General features: G+C 39.7%; 1 long non-coding RNA gene across 1 annotated transcript in view; it reads right to left on the bottom strand.

The window, feature by feature from the left end:
• Nucleotides 1–3,206: 3,206 nt before the first annotated feature.
• The window catches only part of LOC137154148 (uncharacterized), a 28,242-nt gene continuing 13,653 nt past the window's right edge, over nt 3,207–17,795 (bottom strand). The window contains exon 3 of the long non-coding RNA XR_010920111.1: nt 3,207–4,078. This is a non-coding gene — a long non-coding RNA (uncharacterized lncRNA). The remainder of the gene's footprint in view (nt 4,079–17,795) is intronic.

Here is a 17,795-nt window from a genome sequence, read left to right on the forward strand (position 1 = left end):
ACACCTCACTAGTGCACATTACCACACTGTGTAGACAAGCCCTAGGAGACACATGAAGAAGGATCCTTAGTAAACAAACAAATCCCAAACGAAACCCTAAGAAAAGCTTCATGGAGAGAAGAAACTCCAGGGAGAGGGGACTGGAGAGCTCCACAATAGATACCTGCAAGCTGGCAAAACTAGGAAGAAGCCCAGGGAACAAGAAAGGGAAAATAAGACATACCCCCCTCGATACTTATCACAAGGGCCCTGGCCTGGAATCCAGAGAAGAGGGCAGGCATGGGTTCCCCTACTATCCTCTTGCAGAAAGAGCAATGTAAGCCTCGGAATGGGGCAAGGACTACTGAGCCTGGACCTGGGCCGAAGGCTGGCTATCTGGTCACTTAGTCTTTGGTTTTTTTGTTTAGCCTTATTTTGGTACTCCAGAAAGGGACTAGCCATAGGGCTAAGGTGTGGAAGTTGCAAACTGCAATGCTTTATGTCAGGGGGCAGTATGGCAGTGCGGGCATTTAAAAAACACTGTAAATGAAAAATCAGCCTTAAGCCTTCCTGGCATGGAAGAAAGGACGCGGCAATGCAGAGTCAGAGCCATCGTTTTCAGATTTTATTTTGCCCAACTTCTTTCCTCCCCATGCTCCAAGAACTGCTTTATCCGCTTAGTGCCAGGGTGTGAGTTTCCATTGGTGAGCGCTTATTCACCCACGTGTTCTCACTGACTTCTATGGAACTGCTCAGACGAGTAAATTGCTTTCCAAAGGGACACACAGTATTGTTCTTAGATGATGCAGATAGCGTTAAACTGACAAGATTCTGGACCCACGTTAAATCTGGTACCCAAAGTTCTTATTGAATTTGAAACATGCAAGACCAGCTGAACTGGGCCTAAGCTCTCAGGTAGCCTTTTTTACCTGCATTTTAAACAGATGCCACGAAGCTTCTGTGGTTGCAGTCCTGAGGTATTTATCACAGCCAATTCCCAAGGACTTCTTGAAATAATGAGTTTTGCTTTTGAATATCTTCGAGTACGTGCTGAGATTTTTTGTACAAACCCATTGTACTATTGCAACCAAGGGAAAATGGTGTGTTGCTATTGGCCTGAAAGAATCCATGTAATAATTATGATTCATATTAGGGAAGGTACCTTTATCAGACTCCAGGCGCTCCTTTCTAGTCTTTCATTTAGCTAATGAAATCTGAGGGAGGCCATACAGGTTGTCTTTTTGTGTCTTCACTTGGCCTGCTCCATTGCCTAATTCCTGTTTAATTTAAGAAGGGCCAATCCAGTCCCATATGTGATGCTGGCTGGATTAGGGGGACCATTTAAGATAGTATGTAACATCAATATATCAAAATTACAATAATTCATATGAGATATGCCATATCAGGTATCAAGTATGACAGTTATAAATTGGCTAAGTATGACAATATTGTTTATGTGTATGTGTCATATTTGTGTTGGAAGTTATGCGTATGTTTGATGTATCTGTATTTCAACTTGTGCTGTGTTTCTGGGTGACTCCCGAGACAGGATAGCAGCAGCAAAAAGCTGCTTAATGGCCCATTAAGGAAACTCAGGTACAATGGGCCCAGGGAGAGAAGCTGGGGCTACACCTGATGAGTCACCAGGACTTACTCATGTGACCCTGGACTCCATCTTATTTCTGTAAATTTCCACAAACAGCATGACAAAGACCAAGGGACATAAAAGGCAGCTGCACCACATCCATATTGTCTTTAGTTTTCAGTCAGTCTTTAGTCTTCAGCCTTCAACTTTCACCTACCTCCAGATCAACTCATCTGCAACTGAAGCTGTGAATCAAAGGACTGAGACCCATCCAGGTACTGGATGTACACCAGATGGACTAAACAAGCCTGCAAACTCCACAATTCTTATGAAAACCTGATATACGTAGACTTTCTAATCATTTGTATGTATCTGATTGCTTTAATCATTTAACATTTCTCTTATAGTTTGTTTCTTTCCTTTTATAATAAACCTTTAGTTTTATTACTAAAGGATTGGCTGGCAGCATGTTATTTTTGGTAAGATCCAAACTAATATTGATCTGGTACTGCGCCTGACTTTTTGGGGGAAGGAGAACCTTTTTGGTAAAGAGCATGGAGTTTTAAATAATGTATCTCTTTACTGGACCTAGTGGCTGATTGGGAGCCAGAGACTGAAATGCAGGAAAGGAGGCTGTGTATACTTTGTTTTAATTTCTTGATAACCAGTGTGGGGAATCAAAAGCACTGTTTGTGGCTGGTTGGGAAGTCTGACTTCAGTGTTACCCGCCAGTGCTAGGAGAATCTGCTCTCCTTTTACAGCCTGCCCTGACCTTGGCATTTTCAGGTGGCTACCCTAGGCATGGACAGGTCACACCGCACATGAAAGGCCCTGAACCAAAGGCCTGGTCACTTTACCCATAGAAATGCCTGTAGGGTGAAGGAATAGCCTTCCTTCCCACTCCAAATGTTATTCACTTTTAGATTTTTATACCACACCAATTACCAAGGTGTTTGAGCACCTTCTGTCCCCCTCTGCCACACCGAACCTGGGCTTCCACGGTATGGGAAGTGGGATGATAGGGAACAAGCCAACAGTTAATTTCCCTCGCCCTAACTCTTCCCACTCTACTCAACCCCCTAAGACTAATCTACTACATCTAGCTCTCCATTGCTCATGAAAGCAGACAACCTAGCCCACCATGAAATGTACCCAAGAAACCAGCTTAACTCAGAGGAACTGTGCTGTGTTATTAAAGACCCATAATCTATCATAGTCAAGTAAGAAACTAAATAATTCACATCCTAAAATGATGCATTGTTTTTTAAAAACATTCAGTACATAAAGCACATTCAAACAGTGGTATGAAGTTGACTGAAAGCCAGGAAATTCTATTTAAGTAAACTTAACTTATGCCATTTCCCCACCCTCACCTTTTTTTTTTTTTTTTAAAGTTTGAGATCAAAGGGATCAGACCTAACCTAGAAATTCCTGAATCATGTAGGTCTAATGTATTTTAAATATAGTTTTTAAAGTAGTTAAGTACATATGTGATGAACTATTAATGCATTAGGAGAGGTATTGGTCTTTCTGAATAAATTCACTATCTCCTTCAAACATTGAATATTATTATAACATGGTCAACAATTACATCACTCTTTATCTAAGTGAACATATATTTTCAAGATATTTTTACGAAGGAAATGTGTGTTTATTGATTTTATGAGTGAAACAACTTTAATTAAGGTATCAGGCCCACTGCCAAAAATTGCATACATGGCTATTAGTATGAGCTGCTTCCTATAACAGCCCAAGAAGTCATCATCAAAAGCAGATGCTTAAGTCAACTACAGCATACATCCTGGTCAGACAAATCCTAATACTGTACTTTTTGTGACATATAGATGCTTTTCACTTTGAAAGCAAACTCCACTAAACACAACGCTGATCTTAGTTTTTCCACAGAATGCCATATAAAATCATTTAAGCTTGAAAGTAAAACTAACTGAGCAAGATTCTGTTGTGAAGATTTTTGTGTCATATGATACAATGAATCTCACCATTGCAAGATGGGATATGGAGAAGAGAAGCTGAGATTCTGTCAAAGATGCAATGTAAATGCCTTCCTGTTAGCTTGCACTCTTCTAAATATGGTTGAGACTCATTCATTTTCCCCCCAGGTTTGACTGAGGTTATATTTCATGTTCAAAGATAAAGGGGGTAATTGGGAATGAAAAATATTAGGGTTGTGCAATATATTTCTGGCTATTGTCACTTACAAAGTTCTATATGTTTCAGTTCTTTGCATGAAACATTAAACTGAAAATGCAACACAAACAACTGTAATAACTAGTGAAGATGAAACATCGATTGTTCAGATTTGGTTTACTTCATATCTGCTTTTAAACATTCTGATCTGCATTCACATCTCTTACTATAGAACTTGGTCTGGGAACCCCCGGGGGAATTTCAACCATTCTTCTGGTACTTCTTGGTTCAAGTTGTTTTGCAAACAACAAAGTAGCCCCTCTCGTGATATTTCATTGCTTCCACACAAAACCAAGGAGAGGCGCTCTATAAAAATGAAAGAAGTTAGTTATGTGACCGTCAATAAAAAGTTAGTTTGGGATATAGGCTGATTTTGAGGGGAAGGCTCAGTGAGTTATTTACCCAGAATAGTTCACATGTCATTTCTCTGATTCAGTACTGAACCTTAGCCTGGTATTAAGTTGGGTACTGTGCTGGTTGAGTTTTCCTCTTCTGGATGAGAAGTAAAACTGTTCTAAGTTCAGGGGCATACTCTCCTATGGTGTCTCAGTTTAAAGATAGCCAGTGAGAGTATGTGTCTGCATATCACACCAAATATGTATATATACTTACACACACTACATATATGAGTAATAGCCATATAACAAATTACAATTGTTGTGCAACTCTGACTAGGTAGCCGGCTCTCTGCCCACTAATCCACTTCCCTGGGATTTATTTTAACATTCTAAACCCCTGATCAAACCATGATATCAATTTTTATTTAAACCGATATCCCAAAGAGAGGCTCTCGTCTTTCCTCGACATGAAGAATTTCCCAAAAATATACATAGGTCTGAGGAACATATTGAAAATATTCAATCCCTCACCAGTGAAATGTTTAAGATTGTTTATCTCATGGTCTTCCACGGTAGAAATGGGATTTTTATGCTACTGGAAATGGGAGAACCCTAGTTTTCAAATGCTAGCTTCTAGCCATGGAAAGTATTGTGGTATCAGAATTTAAACTAATAGTACTTATATTGGGGAAAAAAGCTATTTTAAGTCATTTGTAGAGCTATTTTAAATGGATTAATTTTAAATTTTCTCTCCCTTTGAGCCCAGCACAACTGACATGAGATCTTGACCCCACTGAGGTCAGAATTTCACTCAGACTTTTCATGAGGCAATATAAAATAAATATATTTTTAAAAGATTAAACACTCAAGCAGCTTTGCAGTGAAGCAGTATAAACAGAGCACACTATGGTGCAGAATGGTATAAAGGGTTTATCAACACTTGTCTGGGAAAACCAGCATAATTTGCTCAGGGTATTATTATTCTTGATTAATGCAGCAATCCCAGATGAGTGCCAATAAAATCTTCATATCTTACCTCATAATCATGGTTTTTCCTTATATATAGTGTATAAATGAAACATGATTTTTAATATTTATAGTGTAAATTATACACACACACACACACACACCTATAATATGAATGCTCACACACACACGTGTATGTATCCTGCCCATTGGACTTCAAAGTATCAAAATGTAAAACCAGTAGTCAGTGTTTAGCAAACATTTGACAAGTCGTCAATAAACATCTGTATTGAGCCTTGGAGAAAGGCTGTGCAAAATTCCTCAGGAGAAGACATATAACCAGCAGCTGCTTTGGGTTAAATCATTTTACAGATTTTAAGACATAGTTGGAAGTTCAGAGCTATCGACATGTAGTACCTTGAGTCACCGGTAAGGGGAACTCTCTTTGCATTAAACCTTCAAACCTTTACTGCTTTGATTGAAAGTGTGGTTATAAAGATAATGTGACATTTTGGTTAAAAAAAAATTATGTTTAATCAGAAGGCAACCACAGATAAGCAGTTTAAAATGAAATCTGAATTACAATTTCAAGTCTCCACTTTTTTATACTTCTCAATGAAACTGAAGAGGAAATGTGAATGAATCTGCATAACAAATACAGGCATTAACCCATAAAACAATCTTAAATAAAAAGAAAAATAGAAGGAAATAGGTTTTGTCTCTAGGTTTTAAAATATACCATATTACTCATAAATGCAGAATACATTTCTCTGATAACTGTCATTCTTATTAAAATAATGGAAAATAAATGGTTTAGATGATGATAAAAAAAACTTAGTAATTAGGTAATTTTACCCTTTGCTGAATCAATCTGTTGTGTTCCTCTGGCTCTAAAACTGCACTTTGGAAACCTAGAAATTAATGTTTTAAATATTTTGATAATTAATAGTTCTGGGTAAAAATAAAGATAAGTCTCATTAATATAGGTGCAGCAGGATCAACTTTTGAAAGACGTTTTGGTAGCTTGAGACCCATAATTAACCCTTTTGCTTCCTCGGATATGTTTGATTTATGACTAAATTGCTATGTTTATGGCCTCTGATCATACAATGGGCATCTCCAGAAATGATATAATTTGAATATGGTGCAATGGACATAGCATGAATATTTGTATACTGAGTGGGCAGTAGGATTAGTGCTCCCAGGTCGAGTAGAAGTGGTAAATGTTGAAGAATAGTATGCAGTGAAGCATCTATTTTGGTTAAAAAAGACCTGCTATTGACTCACTTCTATAAAATATGAAGTGCTGTGGAACTGCTGCAACTAGTGTGAGTGCAAAGAATCACCTCCTGTCCGTTTCCAAATGAGTGCTCTTCCATTTAGCTCAGGCTAGAAAAGACTCCTCATTTAGCCAGATTTTTTTTCCCCCAGTGCTAAATATTTAACTATATGAAACCACGTGCTAGTGCAGAGATTTAATGCAGGCCATAAAATCTAAATGTAAATACCACTCTCAGTCAGAAACCAGAATTTCTGCCATGGTTGTTCAAATACCCTTCCCTCCAGACTTCCACTTAGAATGGCTGCCTTTTTCTAACTTTTGAATACACCATAAATGCACTACACAGATTGACAGCACATCAATATTCATTAATAATTCACAACTCTGTCTGAATTTTTCCCTACATGTAATCACAACTCTAAATCTTTGGAAACCTTCTTTTATCTAGCAGGAGAGAGAAACCATTTCACTCCTTCCACTCTATATTGTTTTTCAGTCTGTTCTTAGGTGCATCAGGAAATATATGGGAAAGTCTCTCTTGGATGTTTCTAAACGTTCAAGTGCTTAATGCTATACTGCAGCTGCATTTTGCAAACGTGTGCTGTTATTCCTCATTTAAGCCTTTCCTCGGATGCATCATGTTGTATTTATAAAGACGCTGTGTGAGTGGAATGCTTTTGCCAGCTGTACATGATTAGGAGGTTGCAGCCCTAGCTTTCAAATACGGATCTTGCTTCTGTAATCCATGCCTTCATCACCTCATGATGAGACACTGCAACATGCTAGATGTAAGGTTACACCTTAAATCCACCCAGAGAGTGAAGTTGGTGGATCACTGATTTTAGTGAATCACTTATTAAGTGTCGTACCCTGCTAGCAGGGCAGCTCCTGTGCTCCCAGAACTGCACTGACATAGTTGCAGTGCCTGCCTCTTGGTCTCCGAGGGACGCTGATGGTCCTGGTTCAACATATAAAGCCCCAGACAGCCTAGGGCATCACCGCTCTTCCTGAGCATACTTCTACGGTGAAGGTCAGCAGCTCTTGCAAAAGTGCCGTAGGTTATTTAATTGTCGCAAGAGAGACAGGATGGCAGAGACAACATTGGCTGTGGAAGTTACTCCCTCATTGCTCCAAAATAGATTGCTAAGTATTCTAGGGAGGGCTGAGGGTATGCGGTTTGGGGTATACTGGGATGGGATGTGTCTTGCACATGTATTTATTAGCTGATATCTTAACTGCTCTGCTGAATCTGCATCTATGTCCTCTGCTCTAACCCCCAGACTATAGGTTCTGGAACTAGGAGTGCTGCCACACCCCCTGGCTTGAAGTGGTTTCCATTTTTTAGGATTACCATTTGGTTCAATGGCTCTCATCATCCCCGCTATACAAATTATTCTAGCACCCCTGCACTGGACAAAACGCCTTCCCTGTGGCAGCTAGTTTTCTTACTCAGAAATAACAACACATGTATTTGATTTATTTGTACGTATTTCTATTGCACTCCTCACTGTAGTATCTGAGCATCTCAAAAGACATTAATAAATTAAGTCTCACCCTTGAGAAACAGGGAAGCATGATCTCCCCATACATCACAGCCTTCGTCCTTTATAACACATCAGTCCTGAAAAGACTCCTCTGGCTTCCCAATCCATGGATTTATCCTTTCCACACTCTGTCCATTCTCTGAGCTCTTATCTTCCTAGTCACCAGACATACCTGCACCCTTTTAACATTTCTGGATGGAATCCTGGTCCCATTTAAATCAGTGGAAGTGTTGCTATTAAGTATAATAGGACTCCTTTCTGTTCCTTTTTAACCTTCCATGGTGGCCAGATGCTATTTCTGAGGTTGTACCAAAAATCTGACAGCTTCTTTAGCTATCCATACTTCAACAGTTCCCTGCTTTCCCCACACGATCTGAAAATCTACAAATGTCCTGGGATTCCTAGCTACGCCTCTAATCATTCAAATCCGATGCTCTGGGAGCTACATTTTCCTTATACTAAAAATAACCTTACACTTACATATTGCAAACAAGCATCTGTTCATCCTCTACTGGAAAGAAGCCACATTTGAGGTGGAACACACACACACACACACACACACACACACACAAATGTTCACCTATTCATTCAATGCTAGAAATTAGTTCAGGGCACGCATACTAAGGGGGAGCAGCTCAGGGAAAGAAAGAGTGTCAATGGCAGAGCCTAGCCTCCTGGTTCAGTATTGATAAAAGGGGAATATTGTTCCCGATTGCAACACCACCACTCCCAACCAAGCATTAAGCAGACCCATGCTTGCTTAACTAATGACATCTGATAAGATCACATCTGGAAGCAAGGTAGCTCTCTATTAAAGCATAAACTTCTTGAAACTTGACAATTTTACCTTTCTTCATCTCTTTCCTAGTATATCAACAGACACCACGTATACGGTATATTGTAAGCCAAATACTTGAGATGCATTGACGGTGAATCTTTTTTTTTTTTAATTTCTTTGTGAAGCCCACTATCTGAATACTGTGACTTATTATATAAAACTCAATTTCAATCACATTTCCATGATCAAATTTATTTTCAAATTTGCAGAGCACTCTGGGGTTAAGTCAAGAATAGGTTATTTGCAAGCATGTGGGAAGGCAAGGCCCTCTCTTCAGAGATCTTACAAGTGAAACAGATAACCTGCAGATGAGAGAGAGGGAAAGATGCCATATAAAGGCAGAGTGGGATAGTGGTGACTATTAGGATGCATCTCAGTCCCATGATTTTTATTTAGATTTCTTTTTCTTATCTTCCCCTTCCCCTTCTTCCTGTTGCGTGTATGGGTGGCAAGGATTTCCTAGTCTCCATTTCACTCACTTTTATTGTCATTCCACCCAAAGTGTGTGGGGTCGTCCCACTTTCCAGGTGTCAGTTGCATATCCCACAAGCAGCTTGTAATGCCACTGAAGCATCCCCAAAATTATGTTGGGCTGATGCAATGATTATGGTACTACATCACCAGAAAGTACATTTTTGGTGGCAAATTTTCCATTAACTTGATTTGATCTTTGAATTTCATGAATGAGCAACTGAAATAAATAGTAACAAAACACAAACAAAACAGAAGTTTGGGATGTGATTTCTTTTTATAATTAAATATAATTTGGGCTGCTGGTTTTAGTCTACATTATGTGTACAATGTTTTAAATAAAACTAAATTTTTACTTTACGTTAATATCAACATTGCAACAACTTCCTTCCTAAGGGTTGGCAGGACAGTCAATATTGCTCTGTTAAAGCCATTACAAGGTGTTTAGTCACAGATCTGTTTATTAAAGTCTCCATAGTCAATGCTGTTTTCATTATCAGAATGTGTTTTCTGAAGAAAATAGCTATGTAAAATATTGGGAAAATGATGGGGAAAAAATAGACCAAATGCAGCCCTAGTGTAACTATATTAACTTTTAGAGTCACACTAGGGATGAATTTGGCCCAGTACTTCTACCTTCCAGCCAAAGCAGGCTATAACTTTTTTCTCTGATTGGGATTCCATTCCCATTGTAAACACGTTCATAATACAACTGTTCATTTAAAAAATATCCATTTGATAAAGTCTCAATATTACAGATGGCCATGATGTTTTGTAGCAGCTCTGTATCCTGTCAAAGATCTCCTTCTTAATGCCTTTGTACCAGGTCCCTGGACAGCTGTTACAACATATCATGTGAAAGATCCCATTTAATAATGTCTCCGCATACTACACATTGGCACAATCCTGTATTGATACAGCTGCAAAGAGTGATTTGCTTCTGTAAGGACTGTAGGCTCCATCTTGCGATTACAATAAAAGAAAATATAGCAACGGTTCTATTATGAAATTAAGTTGGTAGGTAAATCCCATACTGCTACCTTCTCTCTGACTCTGGGAATCATCACACACTTCTTCCATAGTGAAAAGGTACTCCTGCTTCACTAGAGAAATACTAAAGATAAGAAACCCGGTTGCTTCTTGCTTTGAACTGAAGATAGACGACCATACTATCAGAATGCTGAGTAGGAAATTCTAGTTCTTATTTATCATGTCCCAGCAGAATGTAACATAATGGGATTTGATAAAGAGAAAAAGGCCTTTTTCTATGATTGTGACTGAAGAATGCATTGACAATCCTAATCAAACTATTGGATATGCTAGAAGAGGTTTTTCTAATGTAAATGTAAACGCTATAATCTGCATCTGCAATAAAAGCAGAAGGTTGCCTCAGTACAAGAATAATTTTTCTGTAATTTTTTTATTTCTGTAATATGGCTGTTCTAAAAAAGTTTGCTAAAAGGTTACTAGATTTTCCATGGAAATAACTACCCTATTGTTCTTTTATAAAGAAAAAAGTTAAACACACTGAAGTCTCCTAGACTTTTAGATTCTGTTTGCTTATCTTAGAAACAGCCAAATATGGAGCTTTATTTCTGTAGGAATTCCTGTGCCATTTTTATTTGGTATTTTTTAAATAGGAAAATAAGTTTCCTGTTTAGAAAAGTAAGTGTGGGGACCTGTAATGGATTATGGAGGATTTTATTTCTACATCCTGGGTACAAATGTAGTGACTGAAAGTCATTGCCGTGTAGGATCATATCTTGCTTGCCTTTCTCAAGTCCCTTTGAATTCAGTGGAACTACTCAGATAAGTAAGGTGAGAAATATTCCACCCCTAATGATGGTTTGCTGGTCCTATTCCAACAAAGCACTTAAATATGTGCCTAACTTTAAGCTCATGAGTTGTCTTGTTGAAGTTAAGCACATGTTTTGAGTGCTTTGCTGGATGGAGGCCTACATGAATAACTGATTACAGCACTTTTAGTGAACAGGATTCCATCATATAAACCACCCTCACAAATGATACTATCTGATGTAAGGAGAGAACAGAATAATACAGAAAACAGTATGTAAGATTGAAGGTACATCAAGGCCTTGTACATTGTGTTCAGTCCTTACAGGAAGTTACTCATATGCATAAGTGTTTGCAGAATCAGTGTCTTTACTATGTCTCCTGCGTCAGCAAGTTCCACAGCTTCATTATATATTGCACAAAAATGTATTTGCTCTTATCCATTTTGATGATTTGCCTTTTAATTGTGTGTACCTCTGTATTCTTGTGTTATGGGAAGATAAATAAATAAAGAGCAGCTGATTCTTTGTTTCTTACTCATTTTCATTTCCTTTTTCTGGACATGTTCTTGTTCTGCTATATCTTTAGTGAGAGGAGTTCAATGGGAATTTTTTGGTGTATTCAGTTACTCACACATAAGAGTTTGCAGGTTTGGGGGCCGTATCTTGGGGGGCAGGGGTTAAAAAGGCTACAGTGGTAAATGAGTAACAACATCTGTACTTACATTTACTAAGATACAGTAATAAAGGATATCCGTCTTAATGACTCAGTGGATAAAGTGATTACTAGTTGGGGATGGGGAAAAGTTTCCCTTGTGATGTTGTATTGAATTGTTAGCTGCATTAAGGGTTTTTATGCCAATGAAGCATCTAATATTGGCCACTATGGGACGCGGGATGCTGTACATCATCACTTATCAGTCTGTTCTACTTCTTTCTAAAATATTTATTTATTGTATTTTTTTCTGCTGCTGGAGTCCTGGCTTATTAACAACAAACAAAATTATAGTATCTAAAACTGAAGAGCTCTCTCCTACTAGTTATTTAAGATGCCCATCACCATAGTATCTAGGCTCCGTTGGTATCTATCAGTTTTAAAATACAGCAGATTAATAGTGACCCTATAATCATAGCTAATGGGGAATTAAAATCATGATTAGAAACAATTATTGTATTAGCAGTTTAGTACTATATGAAAGTCATTGTGTCCTTTTAATAAGTCACTGCTCAGTCATAGCTCTTTTAATTGAAACTATCCTGCCAGGTACTAATTAAAAAATTGTAGTCTTGTAAGTGGTGCCTTTTATCATCAAGGCATCCCAAATTCTTTTTCAAAGTAATAAGTTAGATATCGTGTCTGTGCGTACAGGAAGCTGCCACTGTGCACTCAGCAATCCACTGTCACAGGTTTGGAGAACCTAATGTTATTGAGATGAAGAGCTGACCAGAACCGGAGACAGAACCAAGCTGCAACCTGGATTTCAGTCACCTCAGAGTCTCAGGATGTTCAGATTTGTTGCTGCACTCTATTGGAAAGCACTGAAATTCAGTAGGCATCAGTCAGAGACAGGCAGAAGTCTTATCTAAAGGATGTCACCTCCAACAACATATCACCTTGCTGATACTGCACTGTAGTGTTAGCATCAAAAGTCTTGGTGTGGGGTGCAGCATCGTGCTCTATGACCAAAGCATGAAGCCATGTGTCCGGCTTGCTTTCTGAAGCAGGGCTTGTGTTTACGCACAACTGTCTCCCACCCACTGTGTTGCTTCCCTCTGCCTGCCTCCTCCCACTGCCCTTTGTGCTGTCTTTCCCCTCCCCCTGCAGCTGCTGTATTGTGCTCTATGTCTCCAAGAGGCAGGCTAGCAGCCCAGTGAAATTGATATGACTCCAGGGCTCCAACACCAGCACAGAATACTGCAGCGTTGGGAAGTGCAGTCAGTTTTATTTATGCTACTGGAGTGACAGGGAAACAAAATGGAGGCGTATGGGGAGACAGGTAATCTAACACAGACGTGGGAGGAGGGAAAACACATTGAGGCTTCAGGGAGATAGAAACAAATCAAAACAGCAAAAGAAAAATTGCCTGGACTCAGGGGGAGGGGAGTTGTGAAAGATGGACACAGAACAGTTGTGCATGGATGGAAACTCCTAAGTCATGACATCTAGAAAGGCTGAGTTCCTCAGCAGGTGCAGAGGAAAATGTGACAAATACTGGTCCAAGTGAGTTTGTGGAGAATCCTTGGGAGTGGGGGCAGGGTAATAGTGAACAGAAGTTTCATGTTAAATAGGAGGAGGTGCAAACTGATTTACTCAAGCCAGTGCAATGACAAACTGGGCAAACTACTGATTTCCCATGGAACTCAAGTTTTCCCCCCCATAGGCCTTAGGTAGCAAGAAGCAGCTCATAGTCTTCAGCACCAGTATTGCCAAACACAAGAGTTCAAAAATCATGAGCTAAAAAAAAAAAAATCCCATTATTTTAAAGCCAAATAATACATTTGGGGGTCCATTTATTTGCTTTTTGCTTTCTAAGTCTTCAGGGTGTGTGCAAGACACATTTTCAAGGTTTTCCCTGAAGCATGAGCAGAAACGTAATTTTCAGAATATGAAAGTAGAAGTTCTCATGAAATCACAGGATTCCAGGAGTTGAGGCTTTAATTAAAAGACACCAACTATGGTGAAACTCACAATAAAACAAAATCACAAGACTTGAAAATACTGCACCCACTGCTGGAGCATGCTTAACAAACATCACACTAAAATTAGTGGAATTCCCATGGCCCTCAGGGGCCCCATTGCATCTTCAGGATTGACAGCATTAAAGCAACCCTGGTCCTCAGCCCCATCTGGCTTGACACTGCAGACTGCCCCATATTCATCAGAGGTGCCTGGAGGCTAGTGGGGGGAGCCTTGTTGGATTTTGCCTTGGCTTTCATGTGTGTGACCTCACATGCTACCTGATGTCACATGATGCTGCAAGGGAAATAGTCATGCAAATGAACTGGCACTACAAGAGGATCCACCAAGTAGCCAGGAGGAGTGGGGGGTGGGTGTGAGAGATTGTGCAGCGCACCTCTGTCAGCTGACAGACAGGACTGGGACAGAAATGAGGATGCCAAGTGTAATGCTGACTGGAAAGGAGACAACAACAAAATAATCAAGACATGATATCCTAACACTGAATGGTAATATTTATGTCATGACCCTGCATTAAAAGATGATGATGATGATTGAGGATGATGGAGTGGCAGTTATGCACAGCCTGGATACCAACAGAGTAACAGTATCAGGACATCGTTCTGCAATTATGTTTTGTTTCCTGCAACCTCATTTGATAACGAAATGGCTCTCCAGCCATTCAAGGCTAAGTACTATAGCACTACAACATCACGGTTCTGCAGTCAACAAAATCAGCTTTCCCTGCTACAGAAGACAGAGCTGAAAGGGTTAGCTTACGTAGAGTGTAGAGCTGGGCAAAGAAAGAAAAAGAAGGAAGAGTAAATTCGCCGATTGGCTTTCCTACTATTCACAACCCATTGCATTCAATCATTTGGAAACCTTCAGATGAATGTGTTCTCTTAGCAGCACTGTTCATGGGGAGCAAGTGTTGCAGATACCAGCATTAATACATAATCAGGAGTGTAGAAGTGTTTCTTTAGCCTCCTTGGAAAGTCCCTTTTTATTACTCATGCAATAGGCTTGATCTGTGGCAAGTGTTCAAATAATTTGCATACAGAAAAAAGGGGACTTTTTATAAGCTTTGATCATTCAACAGTTCATTTTTGCAGGAGACCGCTTTCTCAGGGAGTGGTGTGAGCTTAGGTACCAGAACTAAGGTTACTGGGGATGCTGGCACATCCCCTGGCTTGAAGTAGTAACAACAACCCAAATACATGGTTTCCACCTTCAGCACCCCTCCTATAAAAATTGTTCCAACACCACTGGGTGTGAGACACTGGAATGAACTCCCACAGGAACCAAGGACTATCGCAAACCTCACCACCTTCCGCTCCAAGTGCAAGGAGCGCTTCTTTAACATTAACTTCTCTAAGCAACACCCAGCAAAACACTACCCTGCCCAGACACTTTTTTCTCCTAGGAAGAGGATGAGAGGAGGAATAAACCACACATGACAGATGTCAGTCATTTGAGAGACAAGGTGGGTGAGATAATATCTTTTCTTGGAACAACTTCTGTAAGTAAAAGAGACCGGCTTTCGAGCCACACAGAGCTCTTCTTCAAGTCCAGGACTTCACATCAGGACTACAACACCACGGCAAACAACAGAGATCAGCCATGTCACGTAACACTACTGGAAGGTGCTCAGATACTACAGTAAGAAGGATAATTTAAGAACCTAAGAGACTAAACTCATCATTTACAATGAATGCATGTAGCACCTAGTCAAACATGAATTATTCTGGCATGAAAAAGGGTGAGTCAGCAACGTTACAAACATAAGCCTCGAGTCACAGAAGCATTTAAATACAGTATCACAATGAAGGACTCAGTACAAAAACTGAAATAGACTAAGTCCATTAATGCCCCCAATTCTGGATAGGATTAGAAATTCTGGGTGGGATGGGAAAGGATTGAAAACCTGCTTGTCAAATACAACTTTAAAAAGAGAGAAATTTAATAAGTGAATGGGAGTCATTTTGATCCACTAGTGACTGGCTAATACTTAAGGGACTGATTTGATGAGTTCACTGATGTGAAGATACCTTTTTAACCGGCACCCTCTAGATACCTATGATATATACTAAAGGTGAGCATCCACAACTCCCATTGAAATCAAAGCCAGCTGAGAGCGCTGGGCACTCATAGAATTAGATCCCTGCTTAACATCTCCAACAGTTACACACTGGTCTAGATGAGCTGACATTGAACTTGAAGAAACTGCCTCAGCTGTATCCGCACATAAAGCAAAACTAAACCTGGCTGTTTGCATAATATTGCCCCTTTAGCACAGCCCGTTACCAATATTTCAGGATTATTTCCATTAGGAGGAGAAATGGATGATGCGTGTCAGGTATATTCTTTGGTGTAATCCTGTTTATGTACAAAGAAAGTACGCCATGCTCTGTTTCCTGGAACACACGGAGACAAACAGCCGGCAGTTTCCTTGGCCACAATTTCCAAGTCAGCAGCTCCACTCAGTTCTGTGGCCTAAAGAGCTCTGCCTCTCTCCTTTCTCTCAGGGCCATGCCCATGACTGAGTCTATCCTGGCCACTGGCTCACCTCTCTCCCACCCCTCCCCACAACCTGTCAAATGAATCCCTAGCTTCTCTGTTAGCAATCAGGAAATCCTTCAGCCCACACTGCTTTTGCTTCTGATCAGGCCTTGCCAGGCCATTGCCTGGGCTGGTGGCTTCTCTTGTCTTCAGATATCTCCCTAGATAGAAAGTGTTGAGTATTCCTTCCATTTAGCTGGAGAGATGGTGCTTAGTACACCCAGCAGCTTTTACAGGTCTGATTGTTTATAACTCAAATACCTGTTTGCTGGAAACCATTAACATCATCCAGCTTCACAATAACCATTATACTTCACTTTACACCACCTGTGAACAGATACTTAGGAGCATGGATCCTAGAAGTTAGAACAGAATGCTTCTGTGAGGACACACTAACCCTCTGAGCTAAATTTGCTGTAATCCAACATTTTAAATAAAGAGATCTTTTACATTTGTTTCAAATCACACATAACATTTCAGTAAATGCTGCACAGAGATTTATGGAGAACCCTAAACACAGCCCACTTTGTGACTGATACTCAGTGCTAATCCCTTTAGGTTTTGTTTTCCGAAAAGCCAACATTGTTACTACTTCTCTGGTCAAAGGTTACGCTTCCTGCTCTCCATCAATGCAACAGACCTGTGAGTGTTTTTAGATATTAGCCAGGTCACTTTCTTGCAAGAATCACTCTTGCCCATAATCTGATTACTGTGACTAGTGAAATTAATGCTGTTATTAAAGAAGGCATTACCTAAGTCTTTCCTTTTTTATGTAGCTGAGATAAAGAAACACAGGCATCACACTCTTCCATAAACGATCAGTACATTTTCAGAGTTGTGAGACACTTTAATTTTACACACCCAGACCTGCACAGTTACATGTGGCTTGGGAAATCAGCAGTTCAAGAAAAAAAATCAGGTAGGGAGAACCACTATTAATGGGAACATACAGGCACACATCACAGCTTACATGAGGCGTACTGTATTTGACCTGTTTATCAGATGAGAATCTACGCATTGCATAATTAAATCCCTTCTATTAGGAAAAGCAAGACTCTAAGTGTTAGTGAAGTAAGGCGACTCCATCATTTGACATTTGTCTGATTTAAATGTAATTCTTTGGGTTTAGCAGAGCTTTGAGAAATATAGTTGTTGGTCTTTTCCGAGTGCTCTATGGGCTTTCCTTTTTAGCCTGTTAGTCAAATCTCTCAGAGTTTTGTGTATCAGATTTCTGTTACATACCAACAGTTAAGCAGTGAAGAAAAATAAACCAAAATTTCCATATGCGCTGAGATATTTACAATACACAGATGTTTAGATCAGTTCTCGGTTCAGGTGTTGGGGCTGGTTTTAACATCAGCTCAAGACTCAAGTTTTTTTAAACTTGTAAAACAGTCCAGTTCACCTCTGCCTGAACTTGGACCTTCTCAGAAAAACTCTCTTCTCTCTTCAAAGCTCTGTTTTCCAACAGAAATCCTTTCCATTTCTGCTCCTCCATGCAGCACAGTTTGTACTGAGTTGTGATGAATTTCCCTTCTCTACATATTTCAGTCCT

Source organism: Emydura macquarii, unplaced genomic scaffold (genome assembly GCF_026122565.2).
Source record: "Emydura macquarii macquarii isolate MOO-44397 ecotype Brisbane River unplaced genomic scaffold, CSIRO-AGI_Emac_v2 contig_1253, whole genome shotgun sequence".
NCBI classification, from domain to species: domain Eukaryota; kingdom Metazoa; phylum Chordata; order Testudines; family Chelidae; genus Emydura; species Emydura macquarii.